This window comes from Sminthopsis crassicaudata, chromosome 2 (genome assembly GCF_048593235.1).
Source record: "Sminthopsis crassicaudata isolate SCR6 chromosome 2, ASM4859323v1, whole genome shotgun sequence".
Lineage (NCBI taxonomy): Eukaryota > Metazoa > Chordata > Mammalia > Dasyuromorphia > Dasyuridae > Sminthopsis > Sminthopsis crassicaudata.
This window is the reverse complement of record NC_133618.1, coordinates 64,246,789-64,257,348: the sequence shown is the minus strand read 5'-3', so window position 1 is coordinate 64,257,348 and position 10,560 is coordinate 64,246,789.

The window sequence follows — 10,560 nt, the reverse complement described above, 5'->3', positions numbered from 1 at the left end:
GTGTATGCATTTTTGTGAGGCAATGGAAATTAAGTAATTGGCCCAGGGTCACACAGTTGAGATGTATCTGAGACAGATTTTTTGAGCTCAGATCTTATTAATTTCAGGGCTAGTGCTCTATCCAATGAACTACCAGCTTCCCTCTTAACTGGTGGGAACACACAATGCATTCCTCCTGATTTCTTTTAGTTTTTGCATATAGCTAGAGAATTTGGGATAAGATGATTACTTAGGAAGTGAAGAGAAGTGCTTTCATAGGATCACTAAATTAATCCTATTAAATTTAATGAAAGATCAATTTTTTTTCATTCAAAGCAGATTCCCTGGTAAGATAGTAGATAAAATTCTGGAATTAATTTAAGAAGACCCAAATTAAAAAATGTCACCTATTCTTAATAGTCCTGTGATGCAGCAAGTTATTTTTTACTTCCACCTGCTTCAGAATCCTCAACCATAAAATAGGGATCATAATAACCTACTTCCTAGAATTGATGTAAGGATCAAATGAGATAATACCTGTAAAGCATTTAGCACAGTTTTTTTGCACAGTAGATATTTTTTTAAGAAGTTTGATTCTATCTCTTCACTCTCCCCTAATATTTCTTCTCCATTTACAGTTAATTAAACTTAATAGTAACTGAATCCTAGCTATATGCAACTTCTCTTTGCCTTATATCACAGAATCAAAGATCATTAGATCTTCTTCCTCTCCAATCAGCTGTACTCTTTGGATTCCAATGTATTATGCTCCTTCCAGTAAAAGCGATCTCATAGTCACAAAGATTACTTCAGCTTTTGTTTTCAAAATTTCAACAAAACCATCAGTCACCTTTGTCCTTTTATTTGGAGGGATAGAATAAAATGTAAACACTTCTTCCAAAGTCTCCATATATAAAAAATCCCATGAACCTCTTCATTCCCATCAGATGGACTCTTTGGATTCCACCCACAGTCAACAAACTTCTTTTGTTTGTTGTTTTCTCTCATTAGATTTTAAGCTCCTTAAAGTCAGGGACTCTCCTTTTCCTGTGTGTAATTTTAGTATTTAGCAGTGTCTGACATATTAGGTACTTAATATATAATTATTGTATTGTATTACAATTTATAGCATGTCAGAGCTAGAAGTGACCTTAATGCTTATTTTATCCAACATTTGCATTTACAGAGGAAGTAGTGGAGATCCCCAAGAAACCCTTAGTATTAATTAATAACAAAATTAATGAGAAGATTGTGGTTAGAAGTAGAGTCCTCCTAATTCCAAGACCAAAAACTCATTACACAGTAATCATAATTTCCCAGATGCCCAAAAATAGGCATATGTACAATTGTTTAGGGTTTTGATTTTCACTTTCATCTTGGGGTGAGATCAGAAGAGCTCTAAAAGTTTTCAAAAAGATTTAGGGGAACTTTTTGGAAGAAAAATATGTTACAAATGTGAAAAAGTATTTCACTCTGATGTCAAAGGATGTGGTTTCATCTTCTACCTTTTGACACTTATTACCTATGTGTGTGTTTCTGTGGACCAGTATCTAAAACTAATCTTTCTGAAATATATGAATACATGATAGATATCAATGAGTACTTATATGGCTACCTCTATGTATGTGTGTATACAGCACATATTGGTGTAAATATATATATATATATATATATATGTGTGTGTGTGTGTGTGTGTGTGTGTGTGTGTGTGTGTATGTATGTGTGTGTATGTATATGTCTGTGTGTGTGTATATATATATGTCTGTGTGTGTGAATGTATGTATATTATACTATATACACCCACATATATATGTGTGTGTATGTATACATGAGAAAGAAATTGAGAGAGCAAAGACAGAGACAGAGAGACACAAAGAGACAGAGATAGAGACATACACAGAGAAGAGAGAGAGAGAGAGAGAGAGAGAGAGAGAGAGAGAGAGAGAGAGAGAGAGAGAGAGAGAGATTGAGAATATTGGGTAGATGGTACCTAAGGCTCCTTTTAGCTCTTGATCCCTAAGTTCTACTGAATTTTGTTATGGGCCAGAACTCTGTACTTAAAACAAAAATTCTTAGACTGCATTTAGTCAGTGGAGTTGATAAGACAATGGTTATCTAGTTTAACATGCTGATTAATAGTTGTCTAGTCCATGTACTTAGTACTTAATATAGTTCCACAAGACTAACACCTATGATAATATCATTAGAATACAGTATATAAGCTGGGACAAACTCAGCCAGACTCAGAGTCAGAGAAGACAAGAAGACTGGAGGTGGAAGCTCTGGGAGCCAAGGAAGATATTCATTGACTTCATCTCACATCACCTTGGTGGCTGGCCTCCTGCACTTCCCTCACTGAGACCAAGGCAGACCTGAAAGGCTCTCCAGAAAGTTGCCCAGCCATAGGCAAGGAGACAATAAAGAATTTGGACTTTAACACCTGGCTATTTTTGTGGTGATTACTGAAATGAAGGCTGTTCCAAGACTTCCCAAAAACCAAGAAGAACACTATAGAATTTCTCTATTGTGTGGGGGTAAGGAGAGAGATGTGATAGGTGACTGGATGGCATAGTATCTTATTTATTTATTCACATCTGCATATAACTAAATTTTTCCCAAAGAGTAAAAACTGAAACTTCTATCATTTAGTTGTCTATATTGCACATGAAAGATGTTTCTAAATTCCAAGAGAACTAATGAAAAAAATGACTAAAAAAGCCCTGTTTTAATTTGGCAAGGGGACAAGCTTAGCTAGGATGTATGAAGCCCTTTTTTTTTATTTATTTGCAGGTGCTGGGAGGGAAATGCACAAATCAAGTTTCAAATTCTGATGTAAAGTGCTAAATTAAATGTTTATCTTTGGGAATTCAAACAGATGACTAAAACAATACCAAGTCCTTTACTATATTATAAAGATGTTGCTTGGTTTTAAATCACATTAGATACAATGGGATTTGGTGGTGTATTTCACAAATGCTTATCTCAACTCATTGTAACATTAAATGGCAGAACAGCACTGTTGGAGGCCATATAATATTTAAATCTAACATACTGTTCCTACTAACAGGGAGTTAACAAATTTTTTTTTTCTTTTTCTTTTCTTTTCTTTTCTTTTTTTTTTAAATCAAGATCCAACACAACTTAAATGCAATTCACTTGCACATCTAGGACAAGTCCCTCCATTTATTTTCTCCTTATTGTCTTCATTATTCACCCAATCAAACAAAAGTCATTTGACACCTACCATGAGCTAAACATTTTACATACACAGGGAATGGAAATAAGAAGGATGAAACAATCACTAATCTTAAGGAACTTCCTAATAGGGGGAAAAACATCTACATATGAACAGAATTATATTAAAAAAAAAACAACATAAACAAAAAGAATCAAACTAAATGGTCTGTAAGATTTCTTCTAGCCCTAATAATCTACATGCTAAGGTTACTTGTTGCATTAAACTTGTACGTCTTATGTCCTAAAATACTAGTTATCCTAAAATACAGAATCAAAGATTTAGAAAAAAAAAATATTTAGATGTCATCCAGTTAATAAAAATAACAATTTTAAGAATCCTCATAATACTGCCTATACATAATGATTATACACATTTTTGTCATGTTTTAATGCTTAAGGACACTTTATAGATGTTATCTTATTTAACCCTCATAATGACCCAGTGAGAAAAATGTGACTATTATCTTTGTTTTTCAGAGAAGGTAACTGGTACTGAGAAAGATTAAGTGGCTTGCCAAGGTACACATCTAATGTCTGAGTTAGGATTTGAATCCAGATGTTCTTGACACCAAAACTAAAATTCTGTCCACTGTACTTGCAGTCCTACTTGTCTAAGAAATTGTTATGTATTGTTTTTGTTCAGTTGTTGTAGAGACTCTGACCACATTTGGGATTTTCTTGTCTATGTTAATGGAATGGTTTGTCATTTTCTTTAGTTCATTTTAAAGACAAGGAAACTGAGGTGAACAGAGTTAAATGATTTGCTCAGGAACTATGCCCAAAAAGTTGTCAAACTGTGCATACCCTTGGACCCAGCATTGCTGTTATTGGGATTATATCCCAAAGAAATACTAAAGAGCAGAAAGGGACCTGTATGTGCCAAAATGTTTGTGGCAGCTCTTTTTGTTGTAGCTAGAAACTGGAAGTTGAATAGATGTCCATCAATTGGAGAATGGTTGGGTAAATTGTGATATATGAAGGTTATGGAATATTATTGCTCTGTAAGAAATGACCAGCAGGAGGAATACAGAGAGGCTTGGAGAAACTTACATCAACTGATGCTGAGTGAAATGAATAGAACCAGAAGATCGCTGTACACTTCAACAACAATACTGTATGAGGATGCATTCTTATGGAAGTGGATATCTTCAACATAAAGAAGATCCAACTCACTTCCAGTTGATCAATGATGGACAGAAATAACTATACCCAGAGAAGGAACACTGGGAAGCGAATGTAAATTGTTAGCACTACTGTCTATCTACCCAGGTTACTTATACCTTCGGAAGCTAATAATTAATGTGCAACAAGAAAATGGTATTTATACACATATATTGTATCTAGGTTATATTGTAACACATGTAAAATGTATGGGATTACCTGCCATCGGGGGGAGGGAGTGGAGGGAGGGAGGGGATAATTTGGAAAAATTAAAAAAAAAAAAGATTTGCTCAGGGTCATTCAGCTGATAAGTATCTGAATCCAGATTTGGACTCAAGACATTCTGACTCCAAGCCACTTAGTGTTCTATCCACTGTGCCACATATCTGCTCAAGAATTCCTTCTATCACATCATTGATAAATAATCATCTGATCACTCTTAGAGCTCTCTACTCTGGAGTGATTAACACCACTACAGACAGTCTTACTTTGGTAGTTGTAATTCATAGGGAGTGATATATCCCTTTCCCTTTCTATTATCCCCTTCAATTATATCTGTTCTCTTAATTTTACCTTCTGGGGCCAAGCAGAGCAAATTTAATAAGTTTACCACATTAAGAGATAGAAATTTAGCTCTATACATTCAGTTTGAAGATGCTAACCTCTTCCTTTAAAAAGAGGAGAATAGGGGCAACTAGATGTTATAGTGGATAGAATACCAGGCAGGGGGACCTGTATTCAAATCAAGTCTGACGCTTAATTCTTAAGTAGTCACTAAAGAAAGTGAAAGATAAAAATTGAAAAATATTTTGTCTTTGACATTTCCTACAGTTTGTCTATACCTAGACCATTTTCCAAAATGTTTTAAAGATAAATCACTGACAACAACTTAGTAGGCAGATTTTAGATCTATGCTTTCTTTATCTTCTAAAGTGCTTTCTCCAGTTCTAATATTCTTTGTTCCATGTCCATATATTCCATGTTCTGATATTTTATGCTCTGCATCCTCTAACATTTTTGGCCCTTTCTGATAACATCTAATGTTCTAAGATCTCTTTTAACATTACATTTCTATGTATGAAATAATTAATTTGTTTTTTGCAATTTTGGTTGAAAAAATTATCAAAATACATGGCAAAGTAGATAGAGAACCACCCCCGAATTCAAGAGGACCTGTGTTCAAATAAGGCCTTAGACATTTAACAATTACTTGCTATGTGACCCTGGGCAAGTCACTTTATTCCAACAAACTGTAGGAAATGTCAAAGACAAAATATTTTTCAATTTTTATCTTTCACTTTCTTTATTCCAAAACAAAAACAAAAACAAAAACAAAGAAAAAGAAAAAGAAAAAGAAAAAAGAAAGAAAAAATAAAAAAAAAGTCATCAAAATTTTAAAGATTGATTTCTGTCTTTCTATGAAGCTTCATACTTTGGATTAGTAAGATTAACAAGAAATCTAAACACAAGCAGGCCCTTAGACATGTCAAAGGATTCAAAAGATGGGGTGTACTGAGGAATCAAACTTTTGCAGTTATTTTGAGAACAACTGCATACATTTAACATGAAGTACTATATAGAAGGCAACACATTTTCTGAACATGAACAATCTAGCACATGTCCTAAAGAAGATAAGCATGGGAAGGAACACTCTAGAGATAAGGATCAATAAAAGGAACTATGGATATTTAATGTATAGAAGAAAAAACTTAATTTCAAACATAATAACCAATGTTTCTTAGAAAAGAGATACATCTTATTCTTCACATAAAGATTGGAATTAGTAGGATCAATTGTTAGAAATTATATATTTAAGATTTTTAAAAATGCTGATTTTTAGAGCTCTAAGAAAGTAAGTAGGTTTCCTTAGAAGAGGTCTTCATTCACACTTTCCCCTTGTGACCTCTTTTTGTGTGAGAAAATTTTTATGAAATCATGGGCATATAAGTATATAAAATAGGCATAGAAATAAATTATTTACTGATAATAAATCTTTATGTGATTCTCACACCCAGTAAGTCATGACCTGCAGCTTAAGATTTCCTTAGGAATTAATGGGTACCCCTTTCTGAATAGTCCGTACTGATATTATTTGTCCAAGTGTCTGAATTTCATAAAGGAGATTTCTACTTAGGTATGTGTTAGACTAACTGGATAATCTCTAAAGTATCTTTTCTGAACTCCAGAGTTCTATGATAATTTCATTAAAGCATTTCCCATAGCTTCTCTTGGCACAGTTTTTGCTTACTGATATAAATCCCCTTCCTGCATGGTTTCACCTCTGCTTTGAGGGGCTTTTTCCAGTCCTGGAACCATAAACAAATTAATTTTGTCATTCCTAATAGGAACTGTGTGTTGGTATATCTTATGGCTCCAATTGTTACCTCTGTAAACTAGATAGGTATATAGATGATTTGTGCATGTAGACATACATATTATACATACATACATATATACATATATATATGTGTGAGAGATTGGATAGATGGGAAAAAGATATAAATATAGATCTCACATATATATTTGTACATATACACATATACTTAGCACTCTTCCACTATGGGCTCAGGTTTAGAAAGCCATGTGTTAAAGAGGTAATCCACATCTCTTCATTACTTTTCTCTTTGTGGGATACTAATTAGGGATCCCTTAGTCACTGTATGTCCAAGTTCCTTATAGAGCCTTGAAGCTCCTTTTCTTCATTGTACCCCATTTGTCTTTGGCTACTGGTTTTGTCAGGACTACCAAACATTGTTATGATGGTATTTTTTGGATGTTAATGAAGAAATTAAAATATGCCAAACTTCTAAAGCTTCAAAAAAGTTCTTTCCAGCCAATCTGGAAAGGGAAAGTATGGAGAATAAAGCCCACACCAGGAGTTTTCTGTTTTGTTGCTCTCTAAGGTTTCATTTTCAGGGATTTATCTAGAGTAGCTTTCCCCACTCTGTTGCAAGAGACTGGAATATCTGAATTTTAAATTGATTTCTATTTAACCAATAGCATATTACCATGCTTCCCTAGTGAAACAAAATATATTTCTAAAGCAATTATCATTCTCTTTCATCCAGTTGATTTCAAGAAAGAACTAAATTGCTCAAAACCTTTTTCTTACCTATTATAAAAGGGTATAAACATTTATGCAGTACCTACTATGTGCCAGGAACTATGATAAGCTCTTTAAAACAATATTATTTCATTTGATTCTTACAACAACCCAGATGAGTAGGTGTTATGATGATTCTTATTTGATAGCTGAAGATATTCTAATTTGACTAATCATCATAAAATAGATTAGAGTGATTGGTCAATTCCATAGAACTTTGTCCTAATATTTAATATGCAATGTTTCTAGTGGCCAATGATGACAGTGCCTATGGAAATACCCCCCAAAAGTCAATCATATGGAAAATTAGAGGGAAGGAAGGGATGTGTATGTGATGGATTTAGGAATGGACTATGGATCTAAAGAGCACTGTGCTGAGTATTAAGACAAATAAGACCTATAATCTTTCATTTCTGAATTAACAATGCAATATACTACATACACAATAGCTAAAAATATAAAGGAAGAGACATGTATGAGAGACACAGAGTAATAATTACTGTCATTTCTCTAACACTTTAAAGCTTATAAAGTGCTTTTCTTCACATCAACTCTGTTAAGTAAGGAGTGTGTTATTTTCCCCATTTTGCAGATGATAAACTGACACCCAAAGAATTGAAGTGATTTGCCCATAGTTACACTCCTAGCAAGTATGAAAGTTAGAACTAGAAGCCAGCTATTCTAAAACCAGATCTGATGTTCACCCAATTATATTGTACTGGCTTTCCAGTATGGGTATGTTCAAGTCACTCTTCTGCTACATTAGAGAAATGGCAATTAGACTAAGCTTCAAGGCATGTGGAAAGGAAGGAGGGGGACATACTGCCAGGCAGAGCTTGGTGCAGAGAGTGTCAGGCAACATTGCCAAAACCATTTCTGCCCTATTACCACCCTAATTATTTTGCTGTATTTCCATTGGAATTTGGAACATAATCAGTATTGACTTAAATAATGGGAATAAGGAAATAAATATACCCAGCAGAATGAAGGCAATTCAGGAGAAAACCTAGGTTGCAACAGGAGCTGGTAACATATTGAAAGGAGAACAATGGCATCAATTGGAGTTAAAATAATTATGATTAGCCCAAAAGAGTTGCTGAGTTGGCTCTTGTCTAAATTGGGTGAGCATACATAATACTTAATCTTCCTCATCCCTTTAGGGCTAAGATTTCAAGTCCAAAGTTTCTTTTTGTTTCTTTTGTCTTTTTTTTTTTTCTTTCAAGAAACACAAACAAACTCTGGCAGCATCGAGACCAGCACCACTTGGTCTATCCCTGCCTCCTGGGGCATAGCATCTGTGTTGATTCAGAAATAACTAATGGCCCATTGAAGGTATGTCTCTATTGGCAACCCTGTTGGTGATAATCCTTCTGCCCAGGAAACTGGTGCTTGGCCTCTACTTGGCAGTAGGGATTTCCAATGCACTCATTTCTCAAGGCTTTTCTACCCTCCTTTCAAAGAGGGTATAGGCTGGCTGTTTCCTCAGGCATTACACATTACACAAAGGCATTAGCATTAAGGAAGATTGAAACAAGCCTCCTGAAGAAGATAGGACTTTATCTGAAAGATTAAGGAGATCCTGAGCAAAAACAGGGAAGCACAAATAGGTAAAGAATGAGATGATGCCTTCTAAGAATCAGCCAAGGAATAATTTTAGTGGTCCAAAATATTTAATAACTTCTCCCAAAAGTAATTCTCTCCTTTCTTTTTCTTTCTACTTTCTGCCTTCTTTTGTCTTTTCACTTTCAATTCTCCTATAGTTCTGTTCTACATAGCTGGTTATAAGGAAGGTAGAATCAAGGACCTCAGAGATCATAGCCAATTATCCTATAAAGAAAAGGAGTGCTAGACTTGAAGCCAAGAGAACCTGGGTTAGATTTCTGCCTCTTTCCTTTAATATTTGTGTGACAATAGGCAAATCAGTCATCTTCTCTGAGCCTCAGTTTAATTTTCTGCAAAAAAGGGAACAAAAATACTTATAGTTTTTACCTGACAAATGTTGTTGTGATATACAAAAGCAATCATAAAGGTATAGCAATTTGTAAACATTAATGTTCTCCATTAATTACAGGTATCATGTTAATAAATTTAATATGATACTATATTAGAAATAAACATGATATTATCAATGAAAATAACATTTAAAAGAAAAATGTTTTACCAACTACTTTTCTGCAATGGTTGGCATTTAATAAATATTTGTTAAACCGAATGTCTCCCAACTCTCTTCTATTTACAGAGTAGCAGAATCATTGGACCATGGATTTAGAACAGAAAGGAATTATTGATTTTAACTTCCAAACCATAATTGCACACATGAGGAATCAGAAACCTAGAAAGGTTAAGTGAGTCACTCCCCCAGGGTCAGACATAAGTATTAATTAACAGAGATAGGGTTTGTACAATATCCTCTGATTTTAAGCAAGTGTTCTTTTCACTCTATCAACAGTATGGAGTCTAGGAACAGTTTACTAAATAACTCTGCCCCTAAATCCCTAATCTCTTTGTCTCAAATCCCTCACCTATATAATGGGGATAAGAATAATTGTACTAGTTAAGTATCAGGATTTTTTTTAAGAAGTTAATTCAATACCATAAAATTAAAGAGCCTTTGAATTTTAGGTGAATAAAAAATAAATCTTTATTATGTCCCCAACATTGCCTTCAAAATCGAGGATAAAGAAACAAAACTCAAATACTTCCTACTCTCATGGAGATTACATTTAGTGCTTCATTAAATCTAAATTTTCATATAAAATGTATGCTATGGACATGATTCCATTTCTCTCCTGATTACAGGTGGTAACATAAAAAATTGGAGATCTTAAGACTGCTGGTAAGAAAAGGGATACCTGTGGATTCTGGTCTTGTTTATACCACTGATTCACTGTTAGGTTGTATGATTTCACCATGTGTCAATATAGGAATGACCTCTAACAGCTCTACTGCTAACATTCCACATACTGACATTTTATTTCTCAAGGGCCTTTCCAATTGTAACATTCTATATTCTATTATTTAAAGTCCCTTCCAGCTCTAAAACCCTGTGCTCCCTGTTCCCTCTGGACCAAATGTTGGCA